Here is an 18499-nt window from a genome sequence, read left to right on the forward strand (position 1 = left end):
GATAAATGATTTCACACATAAGCGTTAAAAGCCCCAAGATTAGCTGACGTCACAAATTTGTGACATCACTAGACTATTGTGGTTTTAATTGTTATTGTTTGAAGGAAGTTCTGGCTGGTATAATCAAAGGAAAGCATACTGTACGTAATTTAAGAACTTGTATTGGTATGTTTATACATTCTGTACGTGTGGTGTCTAGCGCGGCTTGTCTGATCTACTGTACATACATACAGTAGCTACATGTTTAGTTAAATGCGAGGCTATATGCGAGCTCGCGCCTCATATGTACAAACTCGGGCGGCAGAGATGAAAGACAAAGGAGACGCCGGGCGCTACATAAAACGTGCGTTTACTACCGTACGCAAGGAAATTTTGACGAATTCAGACTTCAGCAGATTTGACGAATACTGTTGACGAAAATCAAGAAATTGTAGGCAAAACCTGTACTTTTAAGGGCGCTTATAAACATTTGACGAATTTATCAAATTCGTTAAATTTTATTGACGTCAAAATTTCCTTGCGTACGGTAGTAGCTAGCTAAAGCCATGCACCTGTGTTATTTATGTTTTGTTTGCTTTGTTTTAGAAACGGTGGGAGATGCATGGCCTGTAAAGTCAAGCAAAGTTTTGAAGTCAAATGCCCCACTACTGGGGTGATTTTTCAAGTTAAGATCAAATCCCCCACTATTCCCCCATGTAGCTATGCCTGGAAGAGGGTATTGATAGGTGCATTACAGCCAACTAGCTGGCTAGTGTGCACAGTCTGTTACATATCAGTGTAGCTATAGATAAGGCCACATAAACTTAATTATTAGTCTCTCATCCTCCTGTACTCAAAACTGATAGCAGTGCGGGAGAGCGGATTTTTATTATATTTTTACTAACTATAGATAGATGAATTAGCTATCTAAAGTGACTCAAAATGCAATTTTCTCAGACTGCTCTATCTGAAGGCGTCAACTATAAAAGGTGACAATTGACCTCCCTTAGCCACCAGTGGTATAAAGAATCCTTGACCGGATGAGGTAAGAAAAACGATGATGTGGGCAGGGATAAAAAACTAACAATTAAGTTCATGTGGTCTTAAGGAAAGTCGAATCCATCATCAGCTTTGACAAAGTAGCTAGAAAAATGATAGATCTTGACAAATTAAAACTGAGTTGAAACCTCAACTTGATCAGAGTGAAGTGATTAGCTACAGTAATATACAAATTACACAGAACTCCCTGGTCACATTTAATTAGCTATGCAGCCGAAGTCATTAATGTAGGCATGGAAAGGAAAATACAATTACTAACAAGTTAAATTGCTACTACTGTGCATACAAGGACACTGTCTTCTTCAGGTGTATATGGTTTTATGACATCATATGTGGATCCTCCAAATATTATGTCATATGTAGATCTACTTTCATTTGCATATATCAAACTTCATTCTCCAGGAATCTCTGTAATATGACGTTGAGTTTACAAATTTTCACTACCTCTCTAATGTGACATATTAAGTTTACTGTACCAAGCACACATGCAATTTTTTTCATTGGTTTTTCACAATTAATTATAATGTATATATCAGTGTTGGGATCATAGCTGCACATATTTTATATGTAGTTAAGTTGTTGTCACAAAATAATGGTTAGTTGCATATCACGTTGATCCAGAAACATTTAGCTAAGGCACATAGCCATTAACTGTGCATTGTATTCTATACCTTCAGGATTGTGAACTTACACATAATAGTAATGTAGATACGTGCAAGCACAGCTATGATGAAACTATCAATAATTCAGTATACATGTTTCTTAGGTTTTATCTGCTTTTGGTGCTTTCGTATGCACCGAGTATTTTGTGATTTTTTGCTTCATAGTTATAATTATACGCATAACGTGTGATGCATGTGTGTGTGTGTGTGTGTGTGCGCGCGTGTGCGTGTGTGTGAATGAAGAGGAAATATCGATCCTTATTGAATTTGTGTTAACACCTCAAATAGGATGGCTATCTGTACAGCTAATTTCTGACTGCCAAATGCATTGGCATTCAGAAATTAAATGCTATTAGCCAGGCATTATATGTATTCAATACTTTGATTTCAATATCATCACAATTATCCATTATAAACAATTATCTTCAAGCCCGAAATTGTGCTTGAATAATGGTATTACCTTCATGCACCTTTTAGCAATGTGTTTTGCACATGATCTTAGTATAGGTAAGACATGCAGTGCTAGAATTTAGAGGAGGTACAACACACTTTAAGTGCTATCAAAAAGAATCCATGTTAATTGCATATTTTGACTTCTAAACTGTTGGTTTTATGGGGTTATGGAGACCGTGAATACAATTTCATGCTATTCTCTACCATTGTTGCCGTTTTCCCTTTATTTTGTGCGGTGAGCTCTTTATCACATGATGACTTCTCCAATCTTCCTGTATATTAATATCAAACTGGTGGGGTTTAGCAGGGTTCACCGTACCACTAAATTACACATAAGAAAAACTTTCAATTGGCATCAAGTTTTCAATGAAACCCTCCAAAAGTTGATTTTTATTTTGCTCTCTACAAATCCTATGCACTCACGTGAGTGTGTCGTACCTAGAATTCTTCAGCAGATATACAACCCGAAGGAGTGATGTAAGAGCCAAGGTGATTATTACCTCATTCCTGAGGGGTGTTTATCCACTGAAGAATTCAAGCAATGCATGTCTTAATAATTGTTTAGACAATGGCTGGAATTTTGTTAGTAGCTCACAAAGTATGCAATTTGTTTGTCAAAATTTGTGGCTAGGTCACCTGTGTACAGGTCTCTTACCAAAATACAAACCCTGTATGTTTTGTAAATATCAATATCAAAGCATTCTCTGAATGCCATTGTCTAATCATATATAAACAAAATTCAAGTGTGGATCTGGAAGAGGCCTCAAGGTTCGGATGTCACAAAAGGTTTCTACACTTTAAACAATGGTATACAGAGAATGCTTTGATATTTGTAAGATCTACACAGAGTTTTTATTCTAGTAAGACATGCACCTGTACACAGGTTTCTTATTGGTTAAGACACTGTGCAACAACCTTTTACAAATAGTTTGTGGGTTGCTTCATGTGCCAGTCACATGGGCCTTTGTCTAAACAACTAAATTTTGCTAAGATTCTTCAGTAGATCAATAATTCTCAGTAATGATGTAATAATCAGCCTCAGTGATTATGACTTCAGGTTGTTTATCTACCTAACAGTGCATATCTTATACTAAGGTGTTGAATGCCTTGAACCATATTTTGGGATAGGCATAGTTAGTGTACATGCTGAAACTGTCTAGCTCAATTAGCTTATTTGTGAGGCTTTCCATCAACCAGCATGCTAGGGTAATTGTACTTTGGAGTCTCTGGATATGAGATGCACTACTAGCTTATATGGTATTGTCCATTGCTATAGACTAGGTAAACAGAATGACCTCACTTCTGTTAACCACCTTTTCTGTTAGCCAGTTATGTGGTCAGGTGTGCTGTACAACTCTTATCCCAATGGTGGATGACATCCTGTGTAGAATCCTACATTGAAAGGAGTTGTAGTATCACTGTGTAGTTGTTCTAATTGTGTTGTTGTTTACCTAATCACATTGTAGTCAATATTTTAACAACATTTATGAGCTGTACACTTGAAAGCAATGTGTTTTCCCAATGAGCCAGAAAATTCAGCCCTGGAAACCTTTAAAAAACATGAGGTAGTTAGTTGGTACACTTAAGTTATGGTATTTTTGGCTGATCAACAGATTCTCAAGAAATCCTGTTGGAAACTTTCAGTATTTTCTAATCTTGAAAACCACTGCATACAGTATAAATACTAAGTAATAATATCATTATCCATTATCAATGTATTTTAGTTGAACAATGTACGGAAAACCCAATACAACCACAGTTTATTTCAAGCGCCAACTTTCCAAGAAACATAGAGATAATTATTATAATGCTTTTGTTTAATTTCAACTGATTAATTGCACCCTTTATAGAAAAATGATTATGTGCACAGGCATACCATTAGCATGTCATATGTATGAGAACACAATACATAACTTGTATAATGTTATTATGCAGATAATGAATAGTATTAGGCAACAGTTATAAGATTATGCAAGACAAATTGTTTGCCTGGTTGTGTTTGGATTTATATAGTAAGTGACATCAAAAGCCACAAAATTTATGTATTCATAACTAGCTAAATGGGAATATTAATGTTTTGAAATGATGCTTTTATTATCTACACTTGAGTGAATGTTGGTTATTTTAATAACTGTGTGGCTACTTATGATTTATTTGTGATGTAATTGTGTGTTCCACTCCCTTAAACATCAATAATAATATTATATGTACTAGGAGATGAGTTTCTTTTGAACAAGAGTGAATGGCATTCATGAATATATCAGGACTATTCATGTGATAAAGTGAGTAACTACTTGGAAAATGTAAACTTGCTTAGTTAGATTTTCAGGTACATAGTTATAGTGTAATATGCAATGCATGCGTAATAGCCTATGCCAGCCATTAGGTAACCTTGACAATGTAAGGTCCACAATACATTGACCAGCCCATATTAGGCCTACAAGGGAGCATACTGTACACAGACTATCGGCTAGTGTAGGACACTACACTCATAGCCCACACTACAAAAATTATTTGAAGTGGCTTCAATTATTGTGGAACAGACAGGAAGGAATACAGCCTACATCAAACCTCTGTTTTCAACCTTATATGGTATAATCAAATGAGTTGTCATGCCACCACAAATGTGTGACTACATATTGAGGAAGCATTTCATTATTATTAATAGCCATGTTTATATACTCATATGTTATCATGATTCTCAGTAAAATAAGACCTGTTGAGGTAGCTATCGTAATGAATTTTGTAAAGAATTTACCACCTTGAGACTTCCGTACAAAGACAAAACTTGAGGTACCACAATAGTAGTTTAAAAACCATAAAGCTAGCTGACATGCACTTTGAAGACTTGAAATATATATCCTTAACACTGTTACTTTACAATACTTTTGCACCATATTGCTATAGCAATGCTGAATGATTATTTAGAATAATGTATGTATGTACATAAATTATGTAGCTGATTAAGTTGATTATCAGACAAACACCAATCATTGTTAATAGCTATCTATAGTATACAATAAAGTGTTGCAAAGCTATAATCAATTATGTACTGCATGCATAAGGAATGGCAACATATTTGCAAAATGTGCAAAATGCATAAAAAATAATTTTTGCATAATGTAATTATTATTCATGATTTCCACAGAAACAATTAAAAGTGATATACAAGTGACCTATTTTCATGAAGATGTAACCAATTGCAAAATTTGTTAAACTTCTGCCTATACAGTAGATTTGTTGTCACAACTGTGTGAACTGTTATAATGGTTTCATAATAATGTACTCAATAGAAAGCACAATATCCCATTAAGATATGTTGACACTTAAGAGTGTATATGGACGCATGTACAGTGCATCTATACCAACTAACTTGGTGAATTGTTTTAAAAATTCTTTATGCAGGTGATGTAAAATACAACATTGAAGCCTATGTTAAAATTTGTATGTAGGTGTTTGGTTCCTTACACATCAGTCGCACTATAAAAATAATTCAAGGTTTTGATTCTGTTTGACTTCTCAGTCAGTAGTGTATGACTTCCTGGTATAGACAAACTAAGAGTTACTAAAAGTATTGCAGACATGTATTTTTGTACTATTATTACAAGAAAATCTTTTAACCATGTAATTACTGTACTAATCTCTATATAAGGATGTGTAGCTAAGCAATATGTATGTGTATGTGTACATGTACATTTCTTAGAGAGATTTATGTTTCTGCTGGCAATAACAACACTTTAATTTCATGTTAAAACCACAGGAAGAAATCATCTCTCATTGTATAGTTACCATATATGGTTACTAACTAAAGATCACATGAATGTATCATTATTTCAGCAACTGAAATAATTATTTTGTTATGCAGCATGGCTTGTACTGTATTAATCATGTCAGTCATATTATCAACATGCATACAATTTACTTTGTCAAATACCTCGTCAAATATACATGTGGCAATCTCCAGTTGAAGTATGTAACTAGAAATTGATGGCAATGTATAATTATAATTTGCTAAGCAATACTTTCAAATAATGCGTGTGCATAACCACAATCCAATTCTAGCTTTTAGTTAGTCATCCTGGTCATGCCATGTTTGTTCAGCACTGTACAGTGTATGTCATACAACATGCTGGTTAGGGCATTTCATCTAGTCCATTTCTCTTCACATATAAATAAATATATAGTCAGTTGCAAAGAGCTTATCAAGTGATAATGACAGAGTGAATAGATGTTGTGGATAAACAATTCTGGCTGCTAAAATGTTCTTAGTTACTTGACTATTGACAATACCATTATCAGGTTCTACCAGAATTCTAAATGTCTTTACAGATTTTAGTTCCTCTTTGTCTTCAATTTATGCTGTACCCTCTGTAACAACACACTATAATATAGTATAAACAAGTTGACTTACATTTAAACTAACTTTTGATGTTTTTCCGTAAGTAGAAACTACGAGGACATGTGTATGCCTCCAGTCTCATGGATGAGTTTACTGATGTGATCACAGTGACACCATCCAAGCTGACAGTTTGATGGTCATTCTCCAAGGACAATAAATACACCTTGCACGGGCCAGTAACCATTTAATCAGGTAGCTGTCCGACCATATTATTCAAATACTATTGTGCTTCATACTTTGCTTCCTAGAAGCATACAAACAAAAACTTTAATATAGACATCTTGATTAGTATGACATCATGATAGCTACATGACAAGGTGTGTATAATTTACTGGAAATGTAGCACTACATGATCATCAGTAGTTGTACTTAATTGTTGGACTTGAAGTATGGCCAACATGAGGATATCAAATGTCAGCTGCAGCTCATGAATTGCATTTGGTCTAGCTATATACACATGTTTGTAAGCTGCTTTTAAAATTCGCAGTCATGTGAGCTTATGACACATTTCTATACATGATCACATCCAGGAGTAAAGTAATACCAGTAGTAGATAGTTCATCACATTAATTAAACTGGTAGTCTCATCTGCTTTTTACTTCATCTGTTGCTACTTTGCCAATAAAGATATTTTTGGTTGCAATACAATTGCTTATATCATACGGAATGGTTAAGCTAGTAGAGTACCTCAGAAGTATTACAATTATGCTACTGGATGGAATTACACAATATCTTTCATTTGTATATAGTACTACCAAGAGTTCATAGTATAGGAGAATGAACTTCTTTTGGTACTACTTGATCCACTAAAACTGTTTGAAAATTATTTCATTCAATTGTAAATCTATGACCCATCAAAAGACATTTCAAAAGATTGGCATTAACATCATTGCAGCCATTTCCTGGCTGCCACCTTTGATTTCAGTTATAATTTCACAAGTTGTTCACCCAGGCCTTTTTTTGGAGAGTTGCAATTATGTATTTACATCAGCCAGCTATGGCCGGCTTTGAGACTTCCCTTTTACCTTATCTTTGCTACAGGAAACATTGAACTAGAAAAAGACTACTATTTTCTGAATCTACGTATGTGTGTCCATTATAAAGTTGAAGCTGAATAAAATGATTGCCATTTAGCTAGCTATTAGGGTGACTTGTTATGAAGCTGAACCCTGTACAGGGTAGTTGATCTCTTTACAGGGTGACTTGTCCATAGCTGAAATTTTTACAAGGTGACTTGAGGCTGAACTTTCTACAGGCAGCGTACAGGGTGACTTGTTTGTAACTGAATTCTCTACAGGTGACTTAATTGCATCTGATCTCTCTACAGGGAGCAGGGGCATACTGAGGGGGGTTTCCAGGGGTTTCAGGAAATCCGGCCCTTTGTACTTTGCACACTACTTGAAACATTAAGAAATTGAAATTTCAGGTTTCCAGAATCTGGAATCTATCATGGAACGGGACACCTTTTAAACTTTTATCTTTAAATAATAATTTCTCACATGACAGCAACACTTATAGCATTGTTCTGAATTATGAAATGATTAATAAAGCAGTCAGTTAATATAAACTACTCTAATATAACAGTCACTTAACTATAGTGGAAATTCCTTTTCAAAATTCCTGCATACCCCCCCCCCCCGGGGTGACTTATTCATAGTTCTACATAGTGAATTTTCTAATGCGGCTGAACTTTTTGCTTGATTGTATAACTGATCTCACTACAAGTACAGGGCAAGTTGTTTGTAGCTGAAATTTCTACAGGGTGACTTGTTTGTGGTTGAACTCTCTACACATACAGTTCTGTACAGGGTCTGACTGTTTGTAGTAGAATTTACTATGCACATGGTGACTTAATTGGAGCTTATCTCTCTATGAGGTGACCTGTAACAAAGCTGAATTCTACAGGGTGAATCTTTATAGCTGAACTCTCTACAAGGTGATTTGCTGTGGCTGAACTCTCTGAGCATATGAGATATGACGTCTGTAGACACGTAGACATGTGTAGACACCTAGAGACACTTAACAGTGGTAAGACATCAATTACCAACATAAGAGGTTGGCGGTTTGATTCCCACTGTAGGAAATCTTGCCGATTTTATTACTTTTAGGAGCACATTTTTATGAAGCACTTTGACTGCTCTATTAGGGTATTTGAGCATTCTGTTACATTAAAGTGTATCAATAATTTTCACAGTTTTCAGCCCCACTCCAAGAAGACGAGATATCATTTTAGCCCCCCCTCCTCAGCAGACCGAGGGGGGAGTGGCTTCATCCCCCTAGCCCCCTACTCTCTGCTGCCTATGAATTGTAAAGTGTCTATGTAATGTGTTAGTGCCACTTGACTCAGCCAATTATTGATCCCTTGGCACTTTGACTTACGTACGTAACTCAACCACTTGTGTAGGTGATGTACCATTGAAGTTTGATGGGACCAATTATATAGATTTTAGGCTAATGCCAGGGCCATAACCAGGACTACTTTGACACAGTAGGTGATCACAGCAGTAGGGATCTGACAATACAATTCATGCGTGTGCATGTTTGTGTATTTTTCTGGCTCTCATAAGTTATCACTTAATTGAAATCTGACATATTAGTATTGATTTAATTCACTCTTATAGCTATAAGAGGAGTGCCAATACACATTTTGTATACTAACATAATCATCAGTTGTGCTAGCAGGTCTCTAATAAACTGGACAGAAACCTGCTAGCAGAAAGACCTCCTGATTGATTTGCTATGCTCTTCCAAGCATATTGACTAATAGCCCACAGCAGACAACCAGTCGCCCAAACCAATATGAGTTCAACCAGTGACTGCATTCCTTTTATATGTACACCTAAAAGAATCCGATTAAAGGAGGTAGAGTTTAATGTTTGTAGCTACATTTGTTATGACATACAGACAACTCTAGTGGTTGCTAGAAATAATAGAATCTAATCCAAAACAGCCAAGCTGTAAAAAAAGAGTGCGGCCCTGAGAAAGGCTATGGTGAAAAAAGATGTGAAATCCAAGGTGGCGGCCAAGAAATGGCTGTGATGGTAGGTTAATGGTAAAAATTTTAATAATGACAATTCAGGTGAATTTTGTGAAGCGGCACAAAAATTCACCTGAATTGTCGTTATTAAAATTTTTACCATTAACCTACCATCACAGCCATTTCTTGGCCGCCACCTTGGATTTCACATCTTTTTTCACCATAGCCTTTCTGAGGGCCGCACACTTTTTTTACAGCTTGGCTGTTTTGGATTAGATTTCATTTCTTTTTGTATTTGTATACCCCAAAGCCAGCCTATGGCCAGCTTTGGGACTTTTTAAACGTATGTTTTTTTTTCTTTACTACAGGACGAAGAATAGATGAAGTAGATGTACGTACTTTAAATATTTTATCAGTAGATGTACAATTATATATATAATACATATGTGACCGGATTTGCAAAAAGGGGCCTTCCACACATCCAATTTGCCAACTTTGACAATTGATAACTTCAGATTGGAAAGAGCTATTGCCTTGAAATTTGGGCAGTGATGATTTCTTTGCAGCTGAACTCTCTACATGATGGTTTCTTTGTAGCTGAACTCTCTACAAGGTAGCTGATCTCTTTACAAGGAGATTTGTTTGTAGCTGAACTCTCTACAGGTGATTTGTTTGAAGCTGAACTTTCTAAATGATGGTTTCTTTGTAGCTGAACTCTCTACAAGGTAATTTCTTCTAGCTGATCTCTCTACAGGGAGATTTGTTTGTAGCTGAACTATCTACAAGGCAACTTCTTCTAGCTGATCTCTCTACAGGATGATTTGTTCGTAGCTGAATTCTGTATAGGTGATTTGTTTGCAGCTGAGCTCTTTACAGAATGGTTTCTTTGTAGCTGAACTCTCTAAAAGGTAACTTCTTATAACTGATCTTTCTACAGGGCAATTTGTTTCTGGCAGAATTTTCTACAGGGTGATTTCTTTGCAGCTGAACTTTCTACATGGTGGTTTCTTTGTAGCTGAACTCTCTACAAAGTAATTTCTTCTAGCTGATCTCTCTACAGGGTGATTTGTTTGTAGCTGAATTCTGTACAGGTGATTTGTTTGCAGCTGAGCTCTTTACAGAATGGTTTCTTTGTAGCTGAACTCTCTACAAGGTAACTTCTTCTAACTGATCTTTCTACAGGGCACTTTGTTCGTGGCAGAATTTTATACATGGTGATTTCTTTGCAGCTGAACTCTCTACATGGTGGTTTCTTTATAGCTGAACTCTCTACAAGGTAACTTCTTCTAGCTGATCTCTCTACAGGGTGATTTGTTTGTAGCTGAATTCTGTACAGGTAATTTGTTTGCAGCTGAGCTCTTTACAAAATGGTTTCTTTGTAGCTGAACTCTCTACAAGGTAACTTCTTCTAGCTGATGTCTCTACAAGGTGACTAGTTTGTAGCTGAACTCTCTACATGGTGGTTTCTTTGTAACTGAACTTTCTACAAGGTGACTTCTTCTAGCTGATCTTTCTACAGGGTGATTTGTTTGTAGCTGAACTCTCTACAAGGTAACTTCTTCTAGCTGATCTCTCTACAGGGAGATTTGTTTGTAGCTAAACTCTCTACAGGTGATTTGTTTGAAGCTGAACTCTCTAAATGATGGTTTCTTTGTAGCTGAACTCTCTACAAGTAAACTTCTTCTAGCTGATCTCTCTACAGGGTGATTTGCTTGTAGCTGAACTATCTACAAGATAACTTCGTCTAGCTGATCTCTCTACATGGTGATTTGTTTGTAGCTGAATTCTGTATAGGTGATTTGTTTGCAGCTGAGCTCTTTAAATAATGGTTTCTTTGTAGCTGAACTCTCTCAAGGTAACTTCTTCTAGCTGATGTCTTTACAGGGTCACTAGTTTGTAGCTGAATTCTCTACATGGTGGTTTCTTTGTAACTGAACTCTCTACAAGGTAACTTTTTCTAGCTCATCTTTCTACAGGGTGATTTATTTGTAGCTGAATTCTGTACAGGTGATTTGTTTGCAGCTGAGCTCTTTAAAGAATGGTTTCTTTGTAGCTGAACTCTCTACAAGGTAACTTCTTCTAGCTGATCTCTCTATACAGGGAGATTTGTTTGTAGCTGAACTCTCTACATGATGGTTTCTTTGTAGCTGAACTCTCTACAAGGTAACTTCTTCTAGCTAATCTCTCTACAGGGAGATTTGTTTGTAGCTAAACTCTCTACATGATGGTTTCTTTGTAGCTGAACTCTCTGCAAGGTAACTTCTTCTATTGATCTCTCCACAGGGCGATTTGTTTGTAGCTGAACTCTCTACATGGTGGTTTCTTTGTAGCTGAATTCTACAAGGTGATCCCTTTCCATAGTTGCATCATAGATATTAGAGTGTACTCTAATATCTATGGTTGCATGAACTCCCTACAAGGTAACTTCTTCTAGCTGATCTCTCTACAGGGTGACTTGTGTGTAGCTGATCTCTATACAGGTTTCTTGTTTCTAGCTGATCTCTTGAATTCTTTTCAGGGTGACTGCTCTATTAGGATGACTGCTCTATTAGAGTATCTCGATCTCGCACTTGCTGCACCAAGTTGGATTTCGTGTTATAACTCCGTGGCTTTAAGTCTGATTCTTCTACACCATTGATGAGCCTTTCTAAGATGATTATTCCATCTGTACAACGATTTTCAAAGCATTACCCCAAGCGGTTTATCTGGTAGGCGTGGCAAGTAGTCGTTTTTTTATTAGCTAATCTCGATTGCGTAATTGTTACACACTGTTGGTTTTTTCGTTGTATCTTCCTGTTTTTTAGCTCGATTTCTTTCAAACCACAAAAGGTTTGAGGTTCAATAGTTAACCGATTCACCCACCGATTTTCAGCTTCTTCCCATACGCGGTTTACCCTGTAGACGTGACAACATATTGGTGTTATTTTTCGTGAATAATCGCTCATAACTCTTTGCCTGTTTATCGTATTCCAGCCAAAGTTGGTACCGAGATGCGCCTTTATATCCCCCTTCTGTGTGCCAAATTTCAAGGCAATCGGATATGGCGTTCGCGTTTTATAGCAGTTTTTGTAAGTGTGCGATAAGAAAAAAAAAAATAAGAAAAAAAAAAAAAAAAACGAAGAAACTGAGCCAATTTTTGAAGTCGCATATCTCGGGAACGCGCGAAGCGATTTTGCTCAAATTTGGAATGTGGAGTGCTGCAGTTGGAGGGAATGTCCACAGCAAAAATCGTCTTGTTTCATCAAGGAAGCACAGAGCTACGGAGGTGCGAAAATTGCGTTTTCTTTCTTCCTGTCAATATACTCACGGGTGTTACGCGCCGGCTTCTTGGGCCGCACGACATGTGTCTTGATAACAGCAAAAACAAAGATAAGAGGTACAGTATGTACTTCACTGTAAAGCTAACAAAAAGCCCTGCCAGTATTATTGTTGTAGTAAAGTTTTCTCTTACAAATATATCGCCGCAGTTAGAAAGCCATATTCTTTCATAAGGTTTAACATTTCTTCTGAATCTGATAGCCCCCAACAGTAGTCCCAAAATCAAAACTACTATCCTGATCAATGTTAGTGTGCAGAAAAAAATACTGATGGCATAGCTATTAAATTAATCATCAATGCAAATTTTCAAAGCAATCTTGATCTTGACTTACTGTGGAGTATCGTACTGGTCAAGATTGCTTTGGGTATCATGTGGATGGTTCCAGATATCTCCAATGAATCCTTTTTCAAACTTCCTTGTAGAATGATTATTTTGTGTTATCACTTCCTTGTTTTATCTATGTAGTCAACATCTTTATTATGTGACTGGAATTATGAAAAGTTACCCCTTTTCACACACAAAATTGGACCCATTTTTTGAACTTTCATAACTTTTTAATCATCGCATGTAATTGCCTGAAATTTTCCATGAGTGCAGCTATAGTATCTGGCTACATTTTGACACTAAGAGCAAGTTAATCAGTAAGGAGTTAAGTGTTACATCATTTTGTTTGCTGGGAATCTTGTCACAAACAATGCTCTTTCAGCTTTCAGAAGATCATCCAGGTGTACACGTACCTAAGGAACAGCGAGTTTCATTATTATGATGATGGGCTACAGTATGTCCTGGTGATGTTTATCACCCTGACTTCCAGGATGGTCATTAAGCTTATTTTGATATATCTCCATACGCAGCACTACTCAGCCTGTTGTGTCAATTTTAACAGTGTACTCAATGTATATACCCAACATCTGTATTTAACTGGGTATTTTACTGTTTACATGCTCCCTCTAGTCCAAGTTGACAGCTTTTAATGAGACTACTTTATAGCTTTTTAGCTATCACTATTCAATTTTAGTTGTTAATTGGATGGGATAAGGTTGTGCTCTGTATCATATACATACATGTATGAATGTACTGTATGTTATTAATGCTACCATACAAGGTGGAATACCTCTTAAAAAGGTCACCACTGAATAGGGGACAGGCTCTATATAATTGTAAAGGAAATCTGTCTAGGCTCCAAATTAAATAACAGTTTGTATGCCCATTGACTAATATATGATGGAAGAAACACATTCTCCAACCCACTATAATATATATACCTAAAGTTGAACCGGCTGCTGAGACCTGCCACTATTAAGGGTGAGGATCCAGTGTTGCCGCTACACTGTCAGTTGTCAATGTTTCCAGTAGGTTGACAGCACATCCTGGAGATATATGCTGGGTGTCTTACGTACACTATTCCTAAGAATAAGGTGTTGCTGTTACACTTATTGATATCAACCAACTATGGTAATAGAACACAGACATAGCACTCTAACATAAATACCGCTGTTTCTTTTCTGTAGGTTTTGTCATAACACGATAGACTCCAGAATGGAGTGCCAAGTATTGTCAGTTTATAGAGGTGTTGATCATTGCAAAGTGTTTGTAGCAATACTTGTATATAATCAACGCTATGGCCACCAAAAAGATCATAGCAGCACACCATTAATGCAATTTAAGATGCTTTGAGTACAAGCAGCAACTTATCCTATAAGAGGTGGAATCCTTACAAACAGTGCTACAGAGTTAAAAGTGGTTCATTGGAAAAGATGCAATCATAGACCCTTGAGATACATGGTGCTACAGAAATAAAGGGGTGGTGCAACACATCATTTTGGAGTGCTATAGAATAGGTAGCATCAATGGATACAGTTTTAACCCTTTTTTGCTTTCAAGAAGTGCAGTCACAACACCTCCTTTGCTTTTCCAGTTAAGCAGAGGCATAACAGACATCCAAATTTTATCAGTGTAGTGGTGGAATGTTTGGAATCTGGACCTCTTTTGCTTTAGAGACTTTACACACACTGTACCAAATCCAGTAGCTATGTTCTTTCTAAACTTTCAATGAAGAGCCTGTATACTCCAGCAACTTTCTGTTGCATTATCATAGACAAGTGCATGCGCTTATAATTTTTGGAGGAATTGTTTGTGTTTAGCACAAGAAATCCATATGTGCTTAACAAGCAATGTGCACTTAATAACCGTATGTGCCTAATAACCGGAGTTTACACAATGTCAGTCTGATTATTACAGTGTATTTATTACTGTGCAGCAATCAAAAGATTATAATGCACAGGCATGATCATAAAAATTACTTAAGTTATTACAAAACTCATTAGGGGTAGAGGCATTATTTACATCAGCAGGGAGTTGGTTCCATAATTTGATGTTTGATGTGAAAAAGGAAAATCCTGAGGTGTATTGTAGCAGTAGTAATATGTAGTTGTAGTAGTAAAAAATCCTGATGAGAAAAAAATCCCACAATGACTCCATCTGTAGCTATACTGATCTCGTTATAAGTCAGTTAGGATCCATTTCCTTGGTTTCTTCATGGTTTAGAATCTTCACTTCGTTTGGTTTGTAAATCCATGAAGAACCTCAGTCTGGATTCATAACCTATAGCTACTTAGATTTATACTACATTATATTGATCACTCTGTAGCTAATACATATACTTTTGCAACTTAGAGGCTCACTATAATGTTAGCTTCAATTTGTTTCACACAACAAATTACATTAAAATTAATGCTCATACAGTATACAATATCATTGTGATTGATGTTTTCTACCAGCTATACATAGCTACCGTATATATATTCACATGTATAATATGGTGGTAGATTATTTACTTTGTGTCTTTTGCATGTTTATTGCAGTTTGCAATACTTTAAGAGGGTTACAATGGAAAGTATAAGTAAGGAAGTGATAGAAAATTATCACAAAAAGTTGAATAAGAGATAAGCTGATCATGACATTTGTGATAGTAAAGAATACTTTACTACTACCTTGGTAAGATACTATGTATATAATGGCAAGATTTAGTAATAATATGAGTTCTTGGATATTTACCAGCTTGTTTCTGTTAGGATGGATAGATCCAAATAACAGACCAATGCTCATCATGATTACAGCTGACATAATTAACTTTGTTTGTGGTTGGAATGCATTCAACACAAAAAACAGACTTCGAAATAAAATAGTTCCTCCAATCCAATAATGGTATTTTTCTTTAAAAGACCCTTGAAATGCATCATTTAAAAGTTTCAAGCAGCTTATCACTACAAATTTTGATGATAAGAGCCTTGTGAATAACAATATTATGTTGAAGATCAGAAGAAACAAAAAGATCACCAGACATGTGATGAACAGCATGATAAACTTTACACCAAACAGTGGAACACTGGCATCAATAGACCACACTAACTGTTGATGACCACTTGGTAGTTCAGTTATGGTAGAATAAGTGAACAAAGCTGTTATTACAGTTCTAAAAACACTAGTGTAAGATAGTAGAAACACAGTAGCTAAAACAGGAAAGGATTTTGAATATGTCCATCGCAGAATTTTAGATGAAAAGCGGCTTGATATTATAATCAGGATAGCAGTGATTATGACATATAAAGGAAAGAATAATTTCAAAAAAAATTTTGCATATCCATCCATTCCATCATAGAAGCAGGTTTCAATACCGAAGTCCAAGTTTACCCATGAAACAAATAGTCGCAATGGTTTGAACACATTATCATTTACAAGGAAAACTGAATCATTAATGTTGATGATGTTGGCATAAAATATTATTCCATTAATAGTTCCAGTGGTTACTGTGAGATTAAGAATGTACAGTAATGTCACTAATACAATTCCTGCAACTAAAACTATTACACTTACTAGAAGATGTACATTAGTGCAATGAACACATCTTGATGATCCAAATACCATACTGAGTGAGTGTTGACACTGTGAGCACAGGATACCGGTCCTGTTAAACTGACACTGCATATCAGGATTTTCTAAATTAACATTTGAAGATTGTGGCAAGCAATAATCCATAGGACAATTTTTACAGAGAAGATATTTCATTTTGTTTGACTGAATGTGAATGATCCATGAGTTATCAGGTCGTCTGATGGTTGACTGATCAATGTAGCACGTGTCTATATGTATGTGTCTGTTTTTAAGGGTAGGGTCACAATCACATGTTCCATTCTTTAGTACAAACCCAATTGGACAAGGTAGCAATTTCACATAAAATATTTCATATATTTTGTAAAGGTTTGGTGATGCTGTCAAGAAGAGTTCACATACATCATTAGCATCTGAAACAATAGTAAAGTTCACAATTTGGAAGTGAGATGTAATAAATGTGATCAATTGATATTGATGAGCTATCCTACAAGCTGAAGGTGGCAAAAGTGCATTATGTGTGTCAGTATACAAAGTAGCATCATCACCACTACATGGTAGGCAAAGGGCTACTTGTAGTGTTTGACCTGGATAGACTGGGCCTAGAATATCTGAAGTACAATTACTGGTGAAGTTATTTGGACAATGACATATAGTGGTGTGTTCACTTATTTGTTGATCATTTGATTGAATTATCATTTGATTGATTACTCCAGGATCATATCCCTGGAAAACAGACATGGACGTCCATTTACAGTGAGATGTAAAATGATGAAATGTCTTTTTACACTTTTTTGAAGTAGCTAGAGCATTAATATTTTCATCAAAAATGATATTGTAATTCACTGATGAAATTGTTCCATTTACATTTATTCTGTTTTGTGTGGCATACTGAAAAACACAGTAAGGGACAGGAACATTGTAATTGTCACTTACAATTACTATTATATCATTGAAAAAGTGATTGTTAGCAAAAAGAAGTATACTGTTTTGCATTACATTTACATATGCTGTTCCTGATGTAAGAGTAATTATCTGGGTGCAAGTATTGGAGTGAAATGTGATTGCGTTAGCAAATGTGATGTTGCATTCTTCAAATACCATTATATTCTCTACATTATTTCTTGACACAATGATTGTACCATTTATCACAATTGCAGCACACCTAATGTTGACTACATCAATGATATTAAGGCCATCATTTTTACAAAATGTCTCACTAATATTAATAGACCCTAAAAGAAATACAACTAGTTTGTACCTTGCTAAATCTTGTTCACCACGAATCATCAGGATGGGATTTTTATTCTTAATAAAGTTACAAGCTTTGATGTATATTGTGTTAGGAAATAAAAATTTGCTATTAATGATAGGCAGTGAGCACTGATCAAGTTCTCCTATTACAATAAGATGTGAATATCGTCTATTATCATTGAACGAGCAGTTTGAAATTCTCACTAGTGTGTTGAATTTTGATAAGGTTAAACCAATCATTGAATTATAAAAAGTTTTAAAATGGAATGTATTGAAATCAAACACACAATTAATAATTAATATCACAGTATCAGTATGAGAACACACATTAATAACAGCAATGGCTTTTTGACGAATGCCATGAAAATGTGAATTGCTTACTACCACACTTAAATCATAATCAATATATTGATATGAGACAATCAATGTAGCAGTTGTTGTATCAGCATATCCCTCATCTTGTAGATATTGGTTACAGATTCCATTTACATAAGCTCCATTTATTG

General features: G+C 35.7%; 1 long non-coding RNA gene across 1 annotated transcript; it reads left to right on the forward strand.

The window, feature by feature from the left end:
* Positions 1 to 77: 77 nt before the first annotated feature.
* On the forward strand, positions 78 to 17611 carry LOC136268131 (uncharacterized). Its single transcript, XR_010706883.1, has 4 exons — positions 78 to 140; positions 4368 to 4435; positions 15713 to 15845; positions 15923 to 17611. It is a non-coding gene; the product is annotated as an uncharacterized lncRNA (long non-coding RNA).
* The last annotated feature ends 888 nt before the right edge of the window (positions 17612 to 18499 follow it).

Source organism: Dysidea avara, chromosome 1, assembly GCF_963678975.1.
Source record: "Dysidea avara chromosome 1, odDysAvar1.4, whole genome shotgun sequence".
NCBI classification, from domain to species: domain Eukaryota; kingdom Metazoa; phylum Porifera; class Demospongiae; order Dictyoceratida; family Dysideidae; genus Dysidea; species Dysidea avara.